General features: G+C 50.1%; 1 pseudogene; it reads left to right on the forward strand.

Annotated features, from left to right (window-relative positions):
* Nucleotides 1-745: 745 nt before the first annotated feature.
* LOC119897536 lies at nucleotides 746-12,134 on the forward strand (annotated as a pseudogene).
* Nucleotides 12,135-12,145: the final 11 nt, after the last annotated feature.

A 12,145-nucleotide genomic window follows, 5' to 3' on the forward strand; every position in this document is an offset into this window, starting at 1 on the left:
TTTAAAATATACATTAAAATAAATATCAAACTAACAAATACTTATAAAGATGAAAGTTCATGAGTCATGTCCATCTGATGGGGGGGGGGGAGAGAGAGAAAGGGAAGGAGATGCTGCTACCTGCAGGCTGCCATCGTGGGGACAGACGGAGAGAAATGTACTTATAATAAAGTAATACTAGTGTACAACAAACACTCAGACATTTCCACAAACTCATTCAGGAGCATTTCAGTGTCTTTACCCAGGGACACTTCCTCTGATCTCCATTTACTCCATGTAATGTGTTGAACTATGAGTCATTCTGAGGAGCTGAGGGACAAATCTGAGCAGCTTATCGTGTGAGTGTGTTGTCCAGCAGTAAAGGGTTCTGTTACTTCAGTGTCTCCTGACCTCCTGTGTGCTGGTCCAGACCCAGTTCTGGTCTAACAGAGTCCAAGACTGAGACCATGAGAAAACCTCCAGGGGAGTTTGTGTTTGTGAATCTGGCTGCTGGTTGTCAGGCAGCAAAGTGACAAGAGAGGAAAAACAGAAACATTCCCCAAAGAAAAGAGCGAGACTAATGAGGCGCTATTAGAGACCTGGGGGGGAGGGGGGCAGGTAGAGAGGGAGAGAGAGCAGTTCAGGTGTTTCTCTCATTGTCAAAACATCACAGGGAAGACAAAACATCAGAAAACCAGCAGTAGACCTGGTTCTGCCCCCTTGAACTGGACCTGAACGGGACTGCTGGAGGACAGACGAGGGAGCTGATTGGTTGAGGAGCTGTTCTTTTTCTTCACCTGGACTTTCATGGACAGACAGAAAGACGATCTGATCTGGACCTGCTGAGACACGACGGCTCAGTGATCTCCATCAGCTACAGGTGGGTCCAACCAGGACAGCCCTGGGACCGGCTGGTTAGGTTCTGAGAAAGTGGTTCCTTGGTTTCAGGAGCGCTGGAAGAAGATTCACATCAAAGTAGAAGTACTGCGATGATGAAACGATACTAGCCAGGTATCATCAGTAACACGTTGGACATTGGGTTTTCTGTTTTGAATCTTTTCTCTGATCAGATTCAGGACCGTTTGTTCTGAGCTTGAATCTCCTCTTTCATTCCTAAAACCTTAAACTGGCTCCTGTTCTGCTCCTCTGAGGACTTTTCTTCTTTCCTTCATGTCTATGGTTTCTTTTTCTGAAACACTACAGATGAATTAATAAATTCATGATTCAAATCAAGTAATTACAACGTACAAGTCAAAATCTAAAGATAACGACTGGAAATGTTTAGACATGTAAATGTATGTGGTGTAATTTCCTTTTTCAGTGATTAATTTTAATAAGTTTCAAAGATTATTGCTAACGTCAAGCTTGAGTTTGAAGTGTGTTTATTAGGTGAACTATAGGTTGGACGCTGGTGGTGGGTTGCTGGTGTCGTCTGGGGGTTGGTCGCTGGTGTCTGGGGGTCGGTGTGTGCGGGTTGGTCGCTGGTGGTGTCTGGGGGTCGGTGTGTGCGGGTTGGTCGCTGGTGGTGTCTGGGGGTCGGTGTCTGCGGGTTGGTCCATGGTGGTGTCTGGGGGTTGGTGTGTGCGGGTTGGTCCATGGTGGTGTCTGGGGATTGGTGTCTGGTGGTGTCTGCGGGTTGGTCGCTGGTGGTTGGTCGCTGGTGTCGTCTGGGGGTTGGTCGCTGGTGTCGTCTGGGGGTTGGTCGCTGGTGTCTGCGGGTTGGTCGCTGGTGGTTGGTCGCTGGTGTCGTCTGGGGGTTGGTCGCTGGTGGTGTCTGCGGGTTGGTGTCTGCGGGTTGGTCGCTGGTGTCGTCTGGGGGTTGGTCGCTGGTGGTGTCTGCGGGTTGGTGTCTGCGGGTTGGTCGCTGGTGGTCTGGGGTTGGTCGCTGGTGTCTGGGGTTGGTGCTGGTGCGGGTTGGTGTCTGGGGGTTGGTCGCTGGTGGTGTCTGCGGGTTGGTGTCTGGTGGTGTCTGGGGGTTGGTCGCTGTGTCTGGTTGCTGGTGGTGGGTCGCTGGTGTCAGGTTGCTGGTGGTGGGTCGCTGGTGTCAGGTTGCTGGTGGTGGGTCGCTGGTGTCGTCTGGGGGTTGGTCGCTGGTGTCGTCTGGGGGTTGGTCGCTGGTGTCTGGGGGTTGGTCGCTGGTGTCTGGGGGTTGGTCGCTGGTGTCTGGGGTTGGTCGCTGGTGTCAGGTTGCTGGTGGTGGGTCGCTGGTGTCTGGGGGTTGGTCGCTGGTGTCAGGTTGCTGGTGGTGGGTCGCTGGTGTCGTCTGGTGGTGGGTCGCTGGTGTCGTCTGGGGTTGGTCGCTGGTGTCTGGGGGTTGGTCGCTGGTGGTTGGTCGCTGGTTTCTGGGGGTTGGTGTCTGCGGGTTGGTCGCTGGTGGTGTCTGGGGGTTGGATGCTGGTGGCTGGTTGCTGGTGGTGGGTCGCTGGTGTCGTCTGGGGGTTGGACACTGGTGGTTGGTCGCTGGTGTCGTCTGCGGTTTTGTCGCTCGGGATTGGTCGCTGGTGGTAATAACAATCTTGTAGAGCACTTTTTAAAAACAAGTTACAAAGTGCTTTAACAAGTGTAAAGACAATAATACCCAAAAGACAATAACACAAACAATACATGATAAAAGCAAGAAAACATTGAAAAGACTAAAATACACGTTTAAGATAAATATAAAATTAGTAAAATAGAATAAAATAAAAGGGATAAAATAAAGTCAAATAAGATCAGGAAAGGCTCTCCTATAAAAGTATGTTTTAAGAAGGGACTTAAGAGTTCACTGACTCAGCCGACCTGATTTACTCGGGCAGGCTGTTCCAGAGCCTCGGGTTGGTCGCTGGTGTCTGCATGTGGATCACTGGTTTGTGGGGGTTGATCTGTGGTTTCTGTGGTTCCAGTTGAGATGGGCTGTCTGGGAGGGAAGACGGAGGAAGAACGACTGGAGGATAAAGCGAAGAGAGAAGCCAACAAGAAGATCGAGAGACAGCTGCAGAAGGAGAGACAGGCTTATAAAGCAACACACAGACTGTTACTGCTGGGTGAGTCTGTCCGTCTGTCTCGCCTGTCTGTCTCGTCAGCCTGTTTGTTTGTCTCATCTGTCTCCCCTGTCTGTCTCCAGGTGCAGGAGAATCTGGTAAAAGCACGATTGTGAAGCAGATGAGGATTCTCCATGTGGACGGTTTCAACGCTGAGTGAGTAAGATTTTGAACCCTTCACAATAAAATACACACTGACTTGATCTACTTTTGTTTGAAATCTCCCCCTCTGCGCCAGTGTGGCTCTACTTCCTGCTGTGTAAAGTCTCATAGTCTAATGTCAAATATTTTTTAAATCCAAAGTGTCAGAGGTTAAATATTTGACGTTCAGCTGCTCCACTGTGGATATGCTCCTTGATTATCGATGGGCGTAAGGCTGCAGTTGTGGTTGAATCTAGGATGCTTGTGTATTTAATAAAGTATTTGTTTTCCAGAGAGAAGCAGCTGAAGATGCAAGACATCAGGAAGAACGTGAAGGATGCCATAGTGGTAGGTCACATGACTAGTGATTAGTTGAAGCACCTGAAACTGGTTAAGTTAGGTATCGAGTGTAAACAGGTTGAGTTCTGATATCATACGTAGAAATAAACTGTTACTTACCTCATGTACAGATATTATGTCAGCACTGTCTACAAATATTGTTGTATACTGTTTGTGTATCTGTACGCAGCAGTTTACACCTATTGAGCTGTTCGTTGACACTCATTCTGTGCATGTCCTTGAACACATACCATGTGATTCTGATGGATCGTCCAGACCATCAGACAGCAGGATTCACCTTCAATTACAACACCTGTTACTGATTTACTGCAGAGCATGATGATTGACAGCCACAGCAGCCAATCAGAGAGTGTGTGTGTGTGTGTGTGTGTGTGTGTTTCAGACCATTGTGTCAGCCATGAGTATGTTGACTCCGCCCGTGCCTCTGGGTAACCCTGACAACCAGTTCAGAGTGGACTACATCAAGAGCATCGCGCCGCTGTCGGACTTTGAGTACACAGAGGTAACGCACGCACACGCGCACAGGTGAGGTGTCAGTCAAACCGTTAGAGTCCTAAACCTGGGATCCTGTTCAGACTTCCTTTATTAAATAAAAACATGTCATCACAACCTTTTCACTAAATTCAGTCCAGTTTTAATAAACGTCTCTTCAACTGACCTGTTAACAGCTAGATCCCACAGTCCTCTGCTGCATGCAGTTCATTTCACTGTAATTCATCTCAGTTAAATCCTGGTGTTGACTTTCAGAGCGGCCGACGAGTTAGTCAGTGAAACCTCTGAACAGGTCGGTCGTTAGTTTGAACTTTGAAAACGAGCTCACCACCAGCAGCCAGTGTTGGAAGAAGTAAAAGTTCTGATGCCACAGGGTAGAAATGCTGTTAGAAGTAAAAGTCCTGCATTTGAAATTGGACTTGAGTGAAAGTACATACAACAACAAAATGTACAGAGCAGCAAGTAAATCCTGAGTTTGTGTGGGGACTACTGTTTTTCTGCACATGTATTTATAAGAGCTGTATTTGTTACGATGTCTCCCGACGAATCCCAGCATCACGGGCAGCAGCTGCCGGAGTTTCTCTAAGTTCCATGTTGCTGTGCTGCTTCAGTAGATCCTTCAATAAATCAGGTGGAGAAATGTTTGCGAATAAAATCTTTTTGCTGGTCGTTCGAGTTTACAACGGACATCAACGTTCTTTGCATCAGACTGTGACACAATAACGGCGATGCTTCCGGCTGTGGAAAGAGCGCCTCGTTCTCCGTTCTAGCTTTTGGCTCACAGCTGAACAACAGAAGGTGTGACTTTATTATTCCACACAGGTCGAGGTCATATACTGCGATTATCGTGGTTCCATGGGTCTACCTGCTGGATTATTTTTATTTCTGACATTTTGAAATGTGTGTTTCTCAACTCAAACCAAGTTAAACAAGAAGAAAGAAGAATAATTTTTTGGCGCCACCAGTGCAGAAATACAGATTTTGCCACCTTGTAAACAGCGTTTTAAAACTCTGCTGTGATTGGTGCATTGTGGCTTGTGGGTTGTAGTTTTGAGCCAGGGACAGATGCACAGGACTAGATTACTGATCCACTTTTATAACTTCAGGCAAACAGAACGCGTGTGGCAGCACATGTTGGCACATCCTGGATCTGAATCCACATCGGAGACTTTATCCAACCTGAGGAGGAACTAGCAGAAATGAGCGTGTTACTATAATATCACTACATTAAATAAAAAGTATAATGTATACTGTTAGTATAACATGTATATGGTCATTATATTTAATATATTGGTTATAACTTATAAAATATCCGATGTAGTTTACCTCTAGTATATTATTCATGCATCATTAAATCCTTGTGTAGCAGAATCAGGAGGTAGAGCGGCTCCGCGGTTCCTTCCCCGAGGTACTGGAGTGGATGATGATGATGATGGCGGCCTCTGCAGTCTGGCGCTCAGGTCAGAACATTGTGAGGCGGCGACAGTGGTGCAGAGCGTTCCCCGTGAAAACAGCGGGGAGCACCAGGAGAGCTGGCGGAGAGCTTGTTTGTGTTAATGATGATAATGACATGATGTAAGGAGGCGGCGTGGGACCGACACCACGCCTGACACAGTCTCACCTGAGGCCTCATTAGCTGAACGTCTCCGCTCTCTAATGACACGCAGACAAAACAAGAGACTTCCTGTGTCGCCTCTGAACGCCGCCGCTGCTGATTGGTCGACTGCTGTCCAATCACACGCTGAGCGTCGACTGTAGGTCATTACCTCACATTCACACCTTACATCTGTGTTCAGATGGTGAAATATTATGGAACCTTTAATGGATCTGACGCACGGTATAACGTCACTCGGTAAACCGCTGGCTGTCCGTCTGCCTGCTGCTCCTGCTCCGACTACAGCACTTCATCACAAAGCCAAAGTGTCACAGTTCTGGACCTACCTCCTTCCTCACAGCTCTGGTCCTAGAAGACCAGGGTCTGTGGCTGGACTGAATCGGCAACATCCTGGTTCATGATGTAAACATGGCAGCACAGTGTTTCCCCACAGCAGACGAGCACGCAGGAGTAGTGACGTGACGGTGGTTTGTGCTGTTCACAAACCTCACAATTCTGCATTTTTTACCTTTTTGGTAGCATGATCTGCACACCTGGCAGCTCTGCTCTGCTTTAAACAAACAGAACCAACCAACTATCAGAACCAGCACCACCTTCTGCCGCAGTTTGCCGGATCAGACCACGCGGGCCAGTCTTCGCTCCCCATGTGCATCACTGATCCTTGACCCTCCACGACCCTGTCGCCAGCTCACAGCTTTTCCTTCCTTGGCTCACTTCTGACGGGTACTGACCCCTGCAGACCAGTCTGGAGATGTTCTGACCCAGTCCTCTAGCCATCACAGTTTGGTCCTGATCCTCACGCTGACAGACCAGCTCTGAGCACACAGTGGCTGCTGGAAACGGGTCAGACTGCTGTTCTACATGGATCCAGCGATCACTTCCTGTCTCATAAGATCCCTCAAACTGCCCCCGCAACTGTCCGTGTCAGAGGCAGCATTCACGCTGACTCGACGCTCGTTACTGACCGCCAGGAAGCAAGCTGGCGTGCTGATGTCACACGCTGTCATAGTGCTGCCCTGTACGGTGGTTCCAAACCAGTGTTCACAGAGATGCCTTCAGAGGCTCTTGTCTGTTACGCCGGCGAGGAGGCGGCGAGGCGGCTGCCTTGTTTTCAACAGAGCCGACGCTCACCCGCTGCCTGATGTATCCCCCCCTCTGACAGGCGTCATGGTAACCAGGGTTATTCGCCTGTGTGAGGTGATGAAGGTACGCCTGACGGGTGTCTCCCCGTGGATCGGGTCTTGGGCCGCCGGTTCGGGTTTAGATGTGGTGCGGTGTTTGGATCGTGCTTCGTAGACGATCTGATGTGAAGTACATGCCATGATCTCACTGAGACTTCCTGTTTAAACTGTCTGTCTCTCAGGACTTCTTTGAGCACGCTCAGAGGCTATGGGAGGACAACGGTGTGAAGGCGTGTTTCGAACGCTCCAACGAATATCAGCTGATCGACTGCGCTAAGTAGTAAGAGACACACACAAACACACACCGTCTTCCACTTCATCTCAGAGCAACTGACATTTTAAGTCCCAACGGACCAATCAAAACGCTCCACTAACCCTGACGGCCCTATCACAGCTCAGGGTGGAGGAGGCGCAGGTGATGCAGTGCTTCCACATCACCTAAACATGTCTGTGTGTGTTACAGCTTCCTGGACAGGTTGGACGCCGTCAGGAGGACAGACTATACACCTAGTGACCAGGTAACAAACCGGCCAATCAGCCTCCAGCATTCAGCCTGACTGGAGCCGTTACTAACGCCTTCTTCTTCTTCTGCAGGATTTGCTGCGCTGCAGGGTTCTGACTTCAGGGATTATTGAAACCCGGTTTCAGGTGGACAAAGTCAACTTCCAGTGAGTGTGCTTAGCCCCGCCCCCCCTGTCCATCTGCACCAATCACCTGTCTCCTCCACCTTTAGGTCAAAGTCAGTGTCCTCAAATCAGCTTAGTGGAAATAAAATCAAAGCTGTCTCCATGGCAACATTGTACTTTCTACATCCCCCCAAAGCATTATGGGAACTGTAGTTGGAGAACTAGCAGTTGTAAATTTTGTCTTAACTAATGCTTCATTTCTTTAGTTGGATTTCTCTTTACAGTATGAACCTGTCTTTATGCAACGCCTGACCAACTGACCTCTGACCGTCTTTATGCAACGCCTGACCAACTGACCTCTGACCGTCTTTATGCAACGCCTGACCAACTGACCTCTCACTGTCTTTATGCAACGCCTGACCGTCTTTATGCAACGCCTGACCAACTGACCTCTGACCGTCTTTATGCAACGCCTGACCAACTGACCTCTGACTGTCTTTATGCAACGCCTGACCAACTGACCTCTGACCGTCTTTATGCAACGCTGACCAACTGACCTCTCACTGTCTTTATGCAACGCCTGACCGTCTTTATGCAACGCCTGACCAACTGACCTCTGACCGTCTTTATGCAACGCCTGACCAACTGACCTCTCACTGTCTTTATGCAACGCCTGACCGTCTTTATGCAACGCCTGACCAACTGACCTCTGACTGTCTTTATGCAACGCCTGACCAACTGACCTCTGACCGTCTTTATGCAACGCCTGACCAACTGACCTCTCACTGTCTTTATGCAACGCCTGACCAACTGACCTCTGACTGTCTTTATGCAACGCCTGACCTCTGACTGTCTTTATGCAACGCCTGACCAACTGACCTCTGACCGTCTTTATGCAACGCCTGACCAACTGACTTCTCACTGTCTTTATGCAACGCCTGACCAACTGACTTCTCACTGTCTTTATGCAACGCCTGACCTCTGACTGTCTTTATGCAACGCCTGACCAACTGACCTCTGACCGTCTTTATGCAACGCCTGACCAACTGACCTCTGACCGTCTTTATGCAACGCCTGACCAACTGACCTCTGACCGTCTTTATGCAACGCCTGACCAACTGACCTCTGACTGTCTTTATGCAACGCCTGACCAACTGACCTCTGACTGTCTTTATGCAACGCCTGACCTCTGACTGTCTTTATGCAACGCCTGACCTCTGACTGTCTTATTCAACGCCTGAACAACTGGCCTCTGACTGTCTTTATGCAACGCCTGAACAACTGACCTCTGACTGTCTTTATGCAACGCCTGAACAACTGACAACTGACTGTCTTTATGCAACGCCTGACCTCTGACTGTCTTTATGCAACGCCTGACCAACTGACCTCTGACTGTCTTTATGCAACGCCTGAACAACTGACCTCTGACTGTCTTTATGCAACGCCTGACCTCTGACCGTCTTTATGCAACGCCTGACCAACTGACCTCTCACTGTCTTTATGCAACGCCTGACCAACTGACCTCTGACTGTCTTTATGCAACGCCTGACCAACTGACCTCTGACCGTCTTTATGCAACGCCTGACCAACTGACCTCTGACTGTCTTTATGCAACGCCTGACCAACTGACCTCTCACTGTCTTTATGCAACGCCTGACCAACTGACCTCTGACTGTCTTTATGCAACGCCTGACCAACTGACCTCTCACTGTCTTTATGCAACGCCTGACCAACTGACCTCTGACTGTCTTTATGCAACGCCTGACCAACTGACCTCTCACTGTCTTTATGCAACGCCTGACCAACTGACCTCTGACTGTCTTTATGCAACGCCTGACCAACTGACCTCTCACTGTCTTTATGCAACGCCTGACCAACTGACCTCTCACTGTCTTTATGCAACGCCTGACCAACTGACCTCTGACCGTCTTTATGCAACGCCTGACCAACTGACCTCTGACCGTCTTTATGCAACGCCTGACCAACTGACCTCTGACTGTCTTTATGCAACGCCTGACCAACTGACCTCTCACTGTCTTTATGCAACGCCTGACCTCTGACCGTCTTTATGCAACGCCTGACCAACTGACCTCTCACTGTCTTTATGCAACGCCTGACCAACTGACCTCTGACTGTCTTTATGCAACGCCTGACCAACTGACCTCTGACCGTCTTTATGCAACGCCTGACCAACTGACCTTTCACTGTCTTTATGCAACACCTGACCAACTGACCTCTGACTGTCTTTATGCAACGCCTGACCTCTGACCGTCTTATTCAACGCCTGAACAACTGACCTCTGACTGTCTTTATGCAACGCCTGACCAACTGACCTCTGACCGTCTTTATGCAACGCCTGACCAACTGACCTCTGACTGTCTTTATGCAACGCCTGACCTCTGACCGTCTTTATGCAACGCCTGACCAACTGACCTCTGACTGTCTTTATGCAACGCCTGACCAACTGACCTCTGACTGTCTTTATGCAACGCCTGACCTCTGACCGTCTTTATGCAACGCCTGACCAACTGACCTCTGACTGTCTTTATGCAACGCCTGACCTCTGACCGTCTTTATGCAACGCCTGACCAACTGACCTCTGACTGTCTTTATGCAACGCCTGACCTCTGACCGTCTTTATGCAACGCCTGACCAACTGACCTCTGACTGTCTTTATGCAACGCCTGACCAACTGGCCTCTGACTGTCTTTATGCAACGCCTGACCAACTGACCTCTGACTGTCTTTATGCAACGCCTGACCTCTGACCGTCTTATGCAACGCCTGACCAACTGACCTCTGACTGTCTTTATGCAACGCCTGACCAACTGACCTCTGACTGTCTTTATGCAACGCCTGACCTCTGACTGTCTTTATGCAACGCCTGACCTCTGACCGTCTATTCAACGCCTGAACAACTGACCTCTGACGTCTTTATGCAACGCCTGAACAACTGACAACTGACTGTCTTTATGCAACGCCTGACCAACTGACTGTCTTTATGCAACGCCTGACCAACTGACTGTCTTTATGCAACGCCTGACCAACTGACCTCTGACCGTCTTTATGCAACGCCTGACCAACTGACCTCTCACTGTCTTTATGCAACGCCTGACCTCTGACCGTCTTATTCAACGCCTGAACAACTGACCTCTGACTGTCTTTATGCAACGCCTGACCAACTGACTGTCTTTATGCAACGCCTGACCAACTGACCTGATTAACACTGTGTCCATCAGCATGTTTGATGTCGGAGGACAGCGAGACGAAAGGAGGAAGTGGATCCAGTGCTTCAATGGTGAGAAACACTGATCTACTAAAGAACCCTGAGAACTGAGTGCACTTCCTGTTGAACTGACGCTGTGTGTTGTCCAGATGTGACCGCCATCATCTTCGTGGCGGCCAGCAGCTACAACATGGTGATCAGAGAGGACAACTCCACCAATCGGCGAGAATCTCTGGACCTCTTCAGATCCATCTGGACCAACAGGTTCGCAGTTAACCCCCCCCTGCTCTGCGGTTGGCTGCTCTTAACCCCCCCGCTCTGCGGTTGGCTGCTCTTAGCCCCTCTGCCCTGCGGTTGGCTACTCTTAACCACCCTGCTCTGCGGTTGGCTGCTCTGAACCCCCCTGCTCTGCGGTTGGCTGCTCTTAGCCCCCTCTGCTCTGCGGTTGGCTGCTCTTAACCCCCCTGCTCTGCGGTTGGCTGCTCTTAACCCCCCCTGCTCTGCGGTTGGCTGCTCTTAACCCCTCTGCCCTGCGGTTGGCTGCTCTTAACCACCCTGCTCTGCGGTTGGCTGCTCTTAACCCCCCCTGCTCTGCGGTTGGCTGCTCTTAGCCCCCTCTGCCCTGCGGTTGGCTGCTCTTAACCCCCCTGCTCTGCGTTTGGCTGCTCTTAACCCCCCTGCTCTGCGGTTGGCTGCTCTTAACCCCCCTGCCCTGCGGTTGGCTGCTCTTAACCCCCCTGCCCTGCGGTTGGCTGCTCTTAACCCCCCTGCTCTGCGGTTGGCTGCTCTTAACCCCCCCTGCTCTGCGGTTGGCTGCTCTTAACCCCCCTGCCCTGCAGTTGGCTGCTCTTAACCCCCCTGCCCTGCGGTTGGCTGCTCTTAACCCCCCCTGCTCTGCGGTTGGCTGCTCTTAACCCCCCTGCTCTGCGGTTGGCTGCTCTTAACCCCCTCTGCCCTGCGGTTGGCTGCAGGTTTCTGAAGACCATCTCAGTGATCTTGTTCCTGAACAAACAGGATGTGCGCTGACAAGATTCTGGCTGGAAAATCCAAACTGGAGGATTATTTCCCCGAATACAGCAACTACCAAGTACCTGCTGAGGGTACATTTACACTGTATACACACATGTGGAAGTACACACATACGTATATAATACGCTTCCTGACATCACTCGTCTGTCCAGCTGTTCCAGATGCTGATGAAGACCAAGAGTGTCCAGAGCCAAGTTCTTCATTAGAGACGAGTTTCTGGTAAAAATGCACTGGTGATGATGATGGTAGTTTCCTGTGAAGTCATCTGATGTCATAGTGATGTCATCTGTCTGACCCTCTGCCCTCAGAGGATCAGCCAGTCGAGCACTGATGGGAAACATTACTGCTATCCTCACTTCACCTGCGCCATCGACACAGAAACATCCGCCGCGTCTTCAACGACTGTCGTGACATCATCCAGCGTATGCACCTGCGGCAGTACGAGCTGCTCTGATTGGCACTCATCTGCCCCCCCCC

Source organism: Micropterus salmoides, unplaced genomic scaffold (assembly GCF_014851395.1).
Source record: "Micropterus salmoides isolate LMB-PRFRI ecotype aquatic unplaced genomic scaffold, ASM1485139v1 Ms_hic_scaffold_1, whole genome shotgun sequence".
Taxonomy (NCBI): domain Eukaryota; kingdom Metazoa; phylum Chordata; class Actinopteri; order Centrarchiformes; family Centrarchidae; genus Micropterus; species Micropterus salmoides.